Source organism: Macrobrachium nipponense, chromosome 25 (genome assembly GCF_015104395.2).
Source record: "Macrobrachium nipponense isolate FS-2020 chromosome 25, ASM1510439v2, whole genome shotgun sequence".
In the NCBI taxonomy this organism is placed as follows: Eukaryota; Metazoa; Arthropoda; class Malacostraca; order Decapoda; family Palaemonidae; genus Macrobrachium; species Macrobrachium nipponense.
The window spans coordinates 27709198-27723312 of NC_087214.1; positions in this window are offsets into that span (position 1 = coordinate 27709198).

Genomic DNA, 14115 nt, shown 5'->3' on the forward strand with positions numbered 1-14115 from the left:
TTGAGGTAGTGTCTTCAGTTGTGAATACACTAGTAAAAAACTTATTCAATAACTCTGCTTTTTCCAAGTCTGAGTTCACCAGGTTACCTCTAATGTCCCTTAGGAGGCCTATGCTATTTTTCATTGGTGTCCTACTATTAACATGCGCAAATAATTCTTTTGGGTTTTCTTTACAAACTGATGCAACTCTCTTATCCTCATTTATCTTTTCATTTCTTACTAATTTGTCCACCAATCTACAGAGTTCTTTATGCCTGCTTGCTTCTATTGGTGTTGGGTGATGGTTCATTGATTTGTGCAACCTGTCTCTTTCTCTTATCTTATTTTTAATTTCCCTGTTGAACCACTTTGGCTGAGGGTTACCATTTGTTAGTATTTGCCTTAAGGGTATACATCTAGACTCTAGAGCGTTTTTCTGTGTATTCCTCATGAAAGGCTTCCCAGTGCTTTTCTATGCTTGTGTTCTTGTCGTACTCTAGATTTTTAACGTCCTCCTTTAGCCTTTTTAGGTTTTGTCGACGGTAGTCTAATCTCATTAACATCTTCTCTTTTTATGTTGAACATTAATTTGAAATGAGATAATTTTATGGTCGCTCTTGCCTAGATTTGCACATACTGAAAGGTCAGACACTAGATTATCTTCTGTTGATAGGACGATGTCTAGTATGTTGCTTCCTCTGATAGGTTTATCAACCCATTGGTGGAGGGATTCATTTTTTACAAAATCTCTTTCCTTCTACGTTTGATGCGGAGGTCATTGTGTCCCAGTGTACTGCTGCATTGAAATCCCCTATTATAATGCAGAGAGAGAGAGAGAGAAGAGAGATTAGAGAAAAAGATGAGAGAGAGAGAGAGAGAGAGAGAGAGAGGTCGTGGAAAATAGCCCAGGTTGTTATATGGAAGCTCTATGAAATTAGGGTGTAAGGAAATTACTTCTGGCCCATTTGTGTAGCAGAGCAGGGTTCCACAAAACTCCTCTTCCGAAGAAGAGAAGGGCAGCCAGAGAGAGAGAGAGAGAGAGAGAGAGAGAGAGAGAGAGAGAGAGAGAGAATTACACTGTATAAATCTAGTTACCACCCGCAGTCCTCCTAAATAATGAATCTGAATGTCTCACAAATTTCATAAAATTCCTAACTTGTTCTTTCCTCACAAAAAAGTGAAATAAAATAATAAAAAGCTGATAAATTCTTTTCTGGTCTGTACCAAGATATTAAGGCCATAAATATAGCCTCAGCTGCACGATGGGAATTCAACTGTAAAATATGAATTATTATTATACACACGTCATATGCTTTCAGAATCTGTAACTATGTTCCTAATCATATTAGCATACATACAATGGCGTGTATGAATTTATGTACTAATGGATGATATGTCCTTTTCAAATTTTAATTTATATATGTAGGCTATATATATATAAATATATATATATATATATATATATATATATATATATATATATATATATATATATATATATATATATATATATATCTGTGTAAACAGACTTACAAATATAAATTAAAATTTTAAAAAAAGGCCGATCGGAAAAATCCAAGCGCTCTACAGAAACATAGTAAAAGAAGAAGATTAATATTTCATTGTAAATAAAAGGAATATATATAAAATGCCTTTCTAATTGAGAGGAACTGAAACCCCGAAACTCCAGACACTTTCTCAGACCCACTGACCAAAAGACGCTTCTTTCTGTTGTTGTTGTTTGTGAAGTTAGGATTTTATGAAGAATGCGCCAGGAAAGGAAGTATGATCTCAAGGTCATTATGATCTCATTAGGAAACGAAAATTATGAGGAACTATTCATTTCTCCAGAGAGAGAGAGAGAGAGAGAGAGAGAGAGAGAGAGAGAGAGCCAAAAATATATACGGAGAAGAATGGAGAGAAGAGAAGAAAGAAATTCCAAAACCAACAATGAAATCACGGAAAAATGGAGACGAAAAATGCAAGTCTCGAAGGCTCACTAAAACCTGATTTTATCTGGAAACGTTTCTCGATCAGACACGTCAGTCAAACGTCTCTCCCTGGGACATTCGCGCAGAATTTTATTGTCTATCCGAGAACATTTTTCGAGAGAGAGAGAGAGAGAGAGAGAGAGAGAGAGAGAGAGAGAGAGAGATAGAATTACAGGAAAAGGTGATAAATAATTAAATACTAGGGAATAGACGAGAAAACCGACACCTGAAATTCAGGGGTGGGAGAGAGAGTAGGAATGAATCTGCCCCTCACTGAAACCCTTGGGGTGAGAAGACTCCCTTATTGAGGGGTTAAGCAAAGGTGTATTGTCTCTTCCTCTGCAACAACATTGGATTGAAGTTATTCCTTCACATACGTAAGCGAACATGAGTTATTTTATCCCCACAGGAACGAGTACTCCAGGGCTTCCCACACCACCATGGGAATTTTCCCCATCACCTGGCAAATTTTTCAAACCACCTTGAGAATTTTCCCCACCACATGCTGGGAATTTTACCCACCTACGGAATTTACCCCAACACTAAGAGAATTTGCCCCACCACCTAAGGCCTACTCCCCATCACCTCAGAAATTTTCATCAGCTCCTGGGGAATCTGCCCTACCACAGAGAATTAGCCCTACCACAGAGGGAATTTACCCCCTCACTTATTAGAGAACTTTCTCTCCCACCTGGGGAATTCGGTGACGATCCTGATGCATTCTTGTGCAGCATGACCCAGAAGTCAGCTGCTGCCGTTGGAAGGTTCCCCAGAAGCCAGGAAAAAAAAGGCAACATTGGTTCCAGAGTTTTGGGGAAATAATGTGACGCCTATCGAGCAGGGCCTATTTTGGCCCAGCCAGTACCTTACTGACCTGGGATGGTCAAAAGAAGAAGACAATCGGGAAATCATGTGACCTGACCCAGTTTCTAGTAGCTGACAATAATTGGCAAACTGGAGTGTCTGGAAGTATGTTCCTGGAACATCTCAACCCTTTGCCATCATGATTCCGGGAGGAGGGGGGAGTGGGGTATTGGCAACACTGTTGGCATTTGCCTTTGAACTGGCACTTGACCCTTTCATGTCGGACAAGAATGATTCCCCGAATTTCGTTCCATTTCCAATTCCGTTTATTCTGAAAGGGTTTCAGCTTTGCAGCAAGTGTTTGGGGGACCCACAAATTGTGCCCAAAATTTCATTTCAGACCTGTTCTTGTTCCTGATCCCTTTTCATTCGCGATTATATTTTCTGTTTAATATCAGCAAACAAAGGTTGCGTTTCATCGCGCACAACACTCGTGTTTTATTTGTTTACGTGAGACACTTGACGATACGAACGCCCCATGAAAACCCTCCTCTCTCTCTCTCTCTCTCTCTCTCTCTCTCTCTCTCTCTCTCTCTCTCTCTCACACGAGGAAATGGCATGGTGCGTCCAACTAGAAGGGGGACTGGAAATTTACCCTTACTTGCAAAATCAGTGGTGTGTAAATAAACGTCTTGATTGGTCTGTCAATATTCATTATAGATTCCAATATGATTTTACTGTCTTGTGTTTAGGTATTTTATTAATGCATGAGTCTGCAAAGCATATTAATATTTAATTTGCTGTGATGTTCTTTCGTTTTTCTGCTTAGCTACTGAAGAGTTGTGAAAGAGAAGTGAAAAGTCACAAGGACCAGGATATGTACGAAAACATAGAATGGATTTAAATACAACAAAGAAAAATTATCCAAGAATTTTTTTTTAATTATAATTTCTTGATCTCTGAAAATTGGTACATGCAAATTTCAGGACCTCAGACAGAACAGTACATTAGTTGAGTTTGCCTCAAGTTTAAGGTTCAACACGAGGTGTGATTTTCTAATATCTATTCCCTTGCTATTACATCTGAGAGAGACCTTACCTTACCTTACAGACCTTACAGTTCGTTCGGCGGGTTGCCCCAGGTCCCTCAGTGTGAGGCGCCTCTAATGTCTACCAGAGAGTTGCTAGTACATCTTCCGGTATATTTTGCATCTTCCAATCTTGGATGGTCTGGGATGCAGTTTAGATATTTGTCGAGCTATTCTTAAAACACTCTACGCTCACACCTGATATATTCCTCAGATGAGCTGGCAACGCATTGAATAGACGCTGCATATCGATTGCTGGTGCGTATGGGATTAATGTCCTGTGTGCTTTCCTTATTTTTCCTGGTATAGTTTTGGGCACTATTAATCTACCTCTGCTTGCTCTTTCTATATTTTTAGTCCATGATATTTTCTGTTCTTATTCTACTGTTTCCATGCTGAATTATCATGTAGCGTTCTCTTCTCCTTTCTAGACTATATAATTTTAAGGATTGTAGTCTTTTCCCAGTAGTCTAGGTCCTTAACTTCTTCTATTCTAGCTGTAAAGGACCTTTGTACACTCTCTATTTGTGCAATATCCTTTTGATAGTGTGGGTACCATATCATATTGCCATATTCAAGTGGACTACGAACATATGTTTTTATAAAGCATAATCATGTGTTCAGCTTTTCTTGTTTTGAAGTGCCGTAACAACATTCCCATTTTTGCTTTACATTTTGCCAACAGAATTGCTATTTGATCATTGCATAACATGTTCCTATTCATCATCACACCAAGGTCTTTAACTGCTTCCTTATTTGTGATTGTCTCATTATTAGGTCCCCTATATGCATATAGCTTTCCTTCTCTGTCTCCATAATTATTGATTTCAAATTTATCAGAGTTAAATACCATCCTATTTACCTCTGCCCAATCATTTACTTTGTTAAGGTCTCTTTGTAGAGCGTTCCTATCTTCATCACAAGTAATTTCTCTACTTATTCTTGTGTCATCAGCGAACTACTCACTACCGAATCCTTAACATTACTGTCTATGTCTTCAATCATAATAACAAACAATATTGCAGCTAGCACCGTACCTTGTGGCACACCGGATATTACCTTGGTTTCATCCGATTTCTCATCGTTTGCAATAACTATCTGTTTTCTGTTGTGTAAAAATTCTTTTAACCATCTTCCTACTTTATCTACGATATTGTGTTTTCTAATTTTCTTTGCTAATATATTATGGTCTACTTGTCAACAAAGCTTTTGCAAAGTCTAGATAAACCACATCTGTTTCATTTCCGCTTTTCATATTTTTGAATATGTTCTCACGGTGGACTAACAGTTGGGTTTGTGTACTTTTTCCGGGTACGAAACCGGGTTGTCCTATATTAAAACAAATTAGTTTTTTATTAAATGTTTCATAATATTTTTCTTCATTACCTTCATACACTTTCATAATATGTGATGTTAGACTCACAGGCCCTATAATTACTTGCCTCTAGTCTTGATCCACACTTTGAAAGTAGGGGTGATATATGCTAATTTGTGCTCATCATAAATCTTGCCTGTATCTACACTTTGTCTTAATAATATTGCAAGTGGCTTTGCGATAGAATGAACTACTTTCTTTAACAAAATAGCAGGGACTCCATCCGGCCCTGCAGCAGCTCCATTTTTAATTTCATTAATTGCCTGCACAATATCAGCTTCATTAATTTCTAGTCAGCTAATATTCACTATTTTCTTCCCTTACTTCTATATCATTATCTTCATTATCTATTTTAGGGGTGAATTCTCTATTATATCGTTCTGCCAGTATGTTGCAAATTTCCTTTTTTCATTCGTTGATCTCCTTCAATCTCAGAGGGTTCCTATTTCTATCTTCTTTTATTCATCTTCTCTCTTCTCTCTTCTCTCTCTCTCTCTCTCTCTCTGAAACTCATGATCTCGTCTTTCTAAGTAAACGGACAAAAAGCAGAAACCAAAGATAAAAGTGAAGACAATCTTTGTGTTGTTAACTTTAGGCAAATGATTAGTGGCGATCTATCACACTCCAGCCATTCTTTATTACATGCAATTCAAGGACAGCCTCAGGGAGAAGAATAAAAAAAAGCAAAGACGAAAACAAAAGAAGTTCGTTGATGAGAGTGAGAAATGAAAATTTTGACAACAGCAGTGAGACAGGAGTAATGGAAATATATGTTACCCGTTATATACACCAATAAATAATGTCACAAAAAATAAACACTAAATAAATTATGCTTTTAGGGCTCTAATAAAGTAAAGATTACCCTCTGATTATATCGAAAAATGCCCCTAATTTAGGGACAAGTTTGACAAGCAAGAAATAGACCATGTTCTCTCTCTCTCTGTCTCTCTGTCTCTGTCTGTCTGTCTCTCTCTCTCTCTCTCTCTCCCACACACACACAAAAACTCTCTTATTACTTATTCCACCGCCCAATCTATCCGGACGCATGCGCAAAATGTCTGGAAATCGGAAGAAAGTCGGAAAGCGCAAATCCTGCCTTATGAGGAATCGTGGTGACAGGCTCCACTGACAGGAGATCCAGGATGCAACCCGGATTTCAAAACTTCTTACAATAAATCCACGAATTAACGCACAGAATAAACATTCCTTCAGGAATGTATTAGACAAATAATAACTTCAGTACAAATTCTAATGAAATATTAATGATTATGACAATGAAGATTTTTTTCTTTTAAGGACGAGAATGGGGAAGGGCGCCTGTGACTCAACAGGTGGGGTCATTACGACGCCTCCTGAGTTGCTGCTCTTGGGATGTCTATGTGGGGAGAGAGAGAACTGGAGATATACGTGGTTATTCTCTCTCTCTCTCTCCTCTCTCTCTCTCTCTCTCTCTCTCTCTCAGAGGATGAATCATTACCTTTCAATTAATATCCGGACACTAATGAGATTTTAATTGTCACCAAAAATGACTTTCTTGCATTGTGTTTTTCTAAGCCCTACTACGCTCTCTTGCATTGTGTTTTTCTAAGCCCTACTACGCTCTCTCTCTCTCTCTCTCTCTCTCTCTCTCTCTCTCTCTCTCTCTCTCTCTCTGGATAAATCATTCCTGGCTGAAGTATCAAGGTGGATAAGAAACTGAAGAGAAGAAGAAAAACCTTTGTTTTCACATAAAAAGTCATCTGTTTAATTTTCACATTTAAGTCCTTCTTAATTAAGAAGTCACTTAATAAGGAGCAAAAATTTCTGCGTCCCTGGGTGAGTTAGGGATTGCTTTTGAGGGGGAGGTTAATTACACACCTGGGTAAGGGCCGAGGTTAATTACAAAAAACAATGGAGAGAGGGTTAAGAGTAGTAAAGATAAAGGGAATAATAATAATAATAATAATAATAATAATAAAATAATAATAATAATAAAAAAACCTAGCATGTTCCCAAACGTACAAAGCCTTCCTACAAAATCTTCAATAAATCATCTCCTTCATGACCCTCAGAATTACTGTCCAGTCCACTGGTCCTCCCATTCCCCAATTCTGAGCATCTGTTGCCATAGTGACCTCCTCTTCACTTCTCTGTCCCATGATATCTTTGGACAAGGTTTCCACTGGAAGCCTTGAAACACTAAAGAAAGTGAATGAAGAAATTCTCTTCTCAGGTGGGATTCGAACACACACTGGTCAGGAGACTAATGTTAGCTTCAATCCCATTACACTAGCAAAAATATCTTCCATTTTATAAGGATCTGATCTCCACTGATGAACATCTCATAAATGATAGACTACTCTGTTACAAATAACGGAGTTTCTTTGACAAGGTAAGAGTGACAGACAGACAGATAGAGACAAATTGATTAAAGACCTCCTCTGAGAAGAACAATCGAATAGGCCAATCTACAAGACTCCCTGTGAACAGCCATGGCTCCAAAATCATTAACTTGATACCTTTTTTTTTTCTTTTTACATTTCAGAGAATTTACATTAACCAGACACTCTCCACTTTAAAAGCGCTTGCTGCTTCCACGTGACTGTTTTGAAATACATACGCTAGGGACCTCATGAACATGATGTACCTTTCTGAAATTAAAAGAAACAAAATACATCTGGAAAAAAGGCCATAACATTCATTTTCTTGGCGATTAAACTCTTAAAAAGTAGGCAGAAAAAGAACTTACACAGGAAGCAATAAAACCAGTTGGAGTGGCAATCAAGATGACAAGAATTGAATGTTACAATGTCTCGACAGAGGAAAGGGGTCCCTAGTTAATGTCACTTGAAGTGTCCATAACCCTAAAAAGATTTTAAAGAAAACATTTCAACGAGGAGGACTGAGTGGATGTGACTTCGGAAAGAGTATATAATTTAGGTGAATCTTTCCCTTACGACAAGTGTAGTATAAATAAAAAAAATAATGAACTATATAGCACTGCTTATAAAGGGGAAAAAGTCTATGACTTTTTTTCCTTTTAAAAATGTCACACAGTCAAAGAACTAAGCTGGAGTACATTAGCCACAAAACGAGACGACAATCTACAGGGAAGATGTCTGTTGCCACAAAAAGACTTCAAAAGAACTGATCCAAAATTGATAAAAATTATCGAACAGAGATAAAGTTTCTTTGCAACAGTCATTAATCAGTTTCTGAACTCTAAAATCTTATGATTTAATATTTCCAGCCGGGAAAAATGGGTCGAATCGGTAAATTCGAGATCAGGCTTCTTTGCAAAAGTCAGTATTCAGTTCCTGAACTGTAGAACCCATTGAATAAATATTTGCAGCAAAGGGGAAAATGTTAGACCGACCTTTATCAAATGAGAGGTGTCCCTAAGCTTCATATTTATGGACTGTGAGTCAAGAGATATTTGTAGTATGGAATTTACAAACCTTTCTGTCTCATCATTAAAAGGTAATGAGATCACAATGACCATGATGATGACTTTCGTATTTTCTTCAATAAAAAGTAAAGCTTCTGAGCTTTCCCTGAAATTATATGAAGAGAACAGATCTTCTGCAGGTTTTCTGCAAAAAAAGTTTATCCTCGACTGAGAACTTATAAAAAATAGCGGGGGCCAGTGCTTTCTGGAGCCATCCTCAATTTTACAATGAGAGGTTTTGGTGGTGCCTCTGGAAAACAAACTTACTCTTCTGTAAACAAACGACTTCAATTGAAACGTCTCTGTGGTTGTGCAAAGCTTTATGGAGAATCAAAGATTACAAATTGGTGGCTATCTCTCTGTTTATATGGAGATAATTATAAGTATCCCTGACACAATTAGCAGTCTCTGAGAGAGAGAGAGAGAGAGAGAGAGAGAGAGAGAGAGAGAGAGAGAGAGAGAGAGAGAGAGCATTCCCACGTACGACTGACAATCGACGAGTCATCATCGTGTCTTTTTCTTTCTCAAAGTAAAGAAAGCTTGCTTCTCAAGAAAAACAAGAGAGAGAGAGAGAGAGAGAGAGAATCTCGTCAGTTAAGGACAAGAAGACAATCTTCAAAATGCCTCAAGATATGGCCTTATTCATGACCTTCCTGCTTCCTACTTTGATGGTGATTAAACGGCCCACAGAAAAGAGCAATCCATCAAGCCCTTCCCCCAACACTCCATGTCCACCACAACCCTCCCCAACTCCACCGCACCACAACTCTATCTCCCCAACTCCACCACTCCCGGGGACCAACGACATAGACCTGAGGAATTAATTATTGTCAGAACTTCGACTTCGTGGAAGACGACATCGTGTTGCTGCAAGAGTGCAAGGGACGACCCCTGAGGCTAGAGACTGGGGATCCATGGGTCCATGGTCCCTAAGCTTCAGGGAGGAAAGTACATTGCTAGGGAAATGTTATCAATGGGGTGAAACTAGTGAATCACTCGGGAATTAATTTTTTCCGTAGATTACACTCCACTTCTGTTCCCTGATAAATTTCTCTCTCTCTCTCTCTCTCTCTCTCTCTCTCTCTCTCTCTCTCTCTCTCTCTCTAACACAAGGAAAAGGTTTTAAATTTCACAAAAGGCGTTACAGAAAGAAGGTAAGGCAGTTTACAGAGTCTATAAACACTTATAACTGACTTATAATTGACTTAATATTGACGCCCCTGAAAATGAAGAAGTAAAAAGGAAATAAAGTAATGGGGGAAAAGTAGCTATTGAAATTGCTCCCAAGATTTCAAACTAAGCATGAAGATAACAAATTATATTATATATATATATATATATATATATATATATATATATATATATATATATATATATATATATATATATAAATGCTTAAAAATCACAGTAGATGCACGTGACTTCATAAATAGCGAATACCACGGGAAAAAAAAAAGTCCAGGAATCCAAGCGCTTTCGTCTTATTCAGACATCGTCAAGGAGCTACTAAAGTACAATCGGAGAGGAAGGCCTCAAAGGTACAAACAAGATCAGGAATACCAGATGGTTAATTATCAAAAGGGTAAAAATTAAAAGGGATAATCCAGGATTATCGGATACACACGGTCACAAACTTAAACAGATTCTGACCCTAACCGAAATTACAAAGTATCTTTACAGTCCAAAAACATGTAAAAACTGAATATATTAATTTTGTTGCTTATATTATCTACAACTTTTTTCATTATGAAAGCATCAAGTTTAAATAACCAAGACTTACATTTAGAACATTTCTATTTATTTGACTTGATAAAACAAGATTCAATGATATTCCTTTAACTGTGTCATTACATGGGACTAAGGCTCTTGCTTGACTCCAGTTAATAGGATGGTCTAAATCTCCATATGTACAAATAATGCATTCGATATTTGCCCAGTCTCACAGAATATTGATGTGCTTAAGACGCTGTGAAAGAGATTTGCCAGTCTGTCCGTAATAGATTTTATCACACTTTTTGCAAGGAATTTCATATATGCAGCCTGGAAGATCTTTAGGAGAATTTTTGATTACTAAACTCTTGACATTAATATTACTGAAACAACATTTATGTTAAAAAGCTTTAAAATTCTAGGAATATCTAAAAACCTTTCATCATAAGGTAATTTTAGATGTTATGCTTACTAAATTCAAGTTTGTCATTAGTTGAATAAAATGTTTTTCTAGCTCTTTTCCATGCCACATCTACAAAAGTCCTTGGGTATTTAAGTTTCAATGCAATATCATAAATAGTTTTTAATTTCAGCGTCAATAAACTGCGGGCTACAGACACGTAAAGCCCTTAGGAACATCCAGAAAAACAGAGAATTTAACATTTTGATGGTGATTGGAGTAGTAATGAACAAAAGAGGCAATATTAGTTGATTTTCGAAAGACTGAAAAGGTGAAATTTCTATCATTTCTATGGACAGTTACATCAAGAAAATTCAAATTACAATTTCTTTTTTCCTCTACAGTAAATTTTATAGAAGGGACTAAATTATTGAGATTATTAAGGAATTCCTGGAGGTTTTCGTGAACTGGCCAAATACAGAAGATATCATCCACGTATCTAAACCAAATAACTTTTTGGGGCAAAATTCTTGGTAAGAGTTTTGTCTCAAAAAATTCCATGTAAATATTGCTAAGGACAAGGAGATAAGGGATTACCCATGGCCATGCAAACTTTTGTACAAAAAATTCCCCATTGAAACAAAATTTACTATCTTTGATACATAACCTTATGAGACTAATGAGATTTTCTACACTTAAGGGAATGTCATGACGCTCTAATTCCTCTTCCAATATTCAAGTAAGTCATCTGCAGGCACTTTGTAAATAAAGAGACAACATCAAACTAACCATATTAAAATCATAATTCAAACAAATTTTAAACTATTCAATTTGTTTATAAAATCAATATTGTTTTTAACATTCGTGTTAGAAATATTTCCTACCAAAGGAGTAAGAATTTTTACAAGCCATTTAGATAAATTATACGTAACTGAGCCCACTGAACTAATGATTGGTCTGATTGGGTTATTGATTTTATGTGTCTTGACTAAACCATACATGTAAGGTAGGGAGGCGCATTCCGGTGTAAACTGTTTAATTAAATGGTCCAAGCCCTTCAAAATGGATTTGAATTTAATTTATTAAAATGGGAGTTAACTGTCTGTGTAGGGTCAGACCTTAGTTTCGTATAAGTATCAGTGTCATTTAGCAATGTCATTATTTTACTTATATAGTCACTTTTCATTCATAATTACCACTGCATTAGATTTATCTGCTTTTGTCACCTTCACTGTTTCGTCTTCTTTAATTTTCTTAAAAGCCTGGAGAAATCTCACGGGTACATTAGGGGGAGAAGGTTTACTCATAGCACCATACACAATACCTTTACAAATATTGATATCATCAGGGCATAGGTTTTGATTCAATTTTTCTAAATAACAAAAGGATTTTGAGATGTCGACACAGTCCAGGTTACCATAAATACACCAAAGCTTAACCCATATCCCATATTGATTTTATAAACAAATTGAATATTTAAAAATTTGAATTATGATTTTAATATGGTTAGTTTTGATGTTGTCTCTTTATTTACAAAAGTGCCTGTAGATGACTTACTTGAATATTTGGAAGAGGAATTAGAGCGTCATGACATTCCCTTAGTGTAGAAAATCTCATTAGTCCTCATAAGGTTATGTATCAAAGATAGTAAATTTTGTTTCAATGGGGAATTTTTTTGTACAAAGTTTGGCATGGCCATGGGTAATCCCTTATCTCCTGTCCTTAGCAATATTTTACATGGAATTTTTTGAGACAAAACTCTTACCAAGAATTTTGCCCCAAAAAGTTATTTGGTTTAGATACGTGGATGATATCTTCTGTATTTGGCCAGTTCACGAAAACCTCCAGGAATTCCTTAATAATCTCAATAATTTAGTCCCTTCTATAAAATTTACTGTAGAGGAAGAAAGAAATTGTAATTTGAATTTTCTTGATGTAACTGTCCATAGAAATGATAGAAATTTCACCTTTTCAGTCTTTCGAAAATCAACTAATATTGCCTCTTTTGTTCATTACTACTCCAATCACCATCAAAATGTTAAATTCTCTGTTTTTTCTGGGATGTTCCTAAGGGCTTTACGTGTCTGTAGCCTGCAGTTTATTGACGCTGAAATTAACTATTTATGATATTGCATTGAAACTTAAATACCCAAGGACTTTTGTAGATGTGGCATGGAAAAAGAGCTAGAAAAAACATTTTATTCAACTAATGACAAACTTGAATTTAGTAAGCATAACATTCTAAAATTAAAATTACCTTATGATGAAGGTTTTTAGATATTCCTAGAATTTTAAAGCTTTTTAACATAAATGTTGTTTTCAGTAATATTAATGTCAAGAGTTTAGTAATCAAAAATTCTCCTAAAGATCTTTCCAGGCTGCATATATGAAATTCCTTGCAAAAAGTGTGATAAAAATCTATTACGGACAGACTGGCAAATCTCTTTCACAGCGTCTTAAGCAACATCAATATTCTGTGAGAACTGGGCAAATATCGAATGCATTATTTGTACATATGAGAGATTTAGACCATCCTATTAACTGGCGTCAAGCAAGAGCTTAGTCCCCATGTAATGACACAGTTAAAAGGAATATCATTGAATCTTGTTTTATCAAGTCAAATAATAGAAATGTTCTAAATGTAAGTCTTGGTTTATTTAAAACTTGATGCTTTCATAATGAAAAAGTTGTAGATAAATATAAGCAACAAAATTAATATATTTAGTCGTTTTTACATGTTTTGGGACTGTAAAGATACTTTGTAATTTCGGTTAGGGTCAGAATCTGTTTAAGTTTGTGACCGTGTGATATCCGATAAATCCTGGATTATCCCTTTTAATTTTTACCCTTTTGATAATTAACCATCTGGTATTCCTGATCTTGTTTGTACCTGAGGCCTTCCTCTCCGATTGTACTTTTAGTTAGCTCCTTGACGATGTCTGAATAAAGACGAAAGCGCTTGGATTCCTGACTTTCATTTCCCGTGGTATTCGCTTATATATAATATATATATATATATATATATATATATATATATATATATATATATATATATAATATATATATATATATATATATATATATATATATACACACACACACACACACACACACACACACACACACATATATATATATATATATATATATATATATATATAGATATATATTTATACAATATATATATATTATATATATATATATTATATATATTATATTATATTATTATTATTATATAAATTGTAAAGGATTCTAGATACCTAAACAATATTTTCCTCCTTTGAAGATAAATTCTATTATTTGTCCTTTGGCTTTAATCAACCTTCCAGATAAGCACAATTA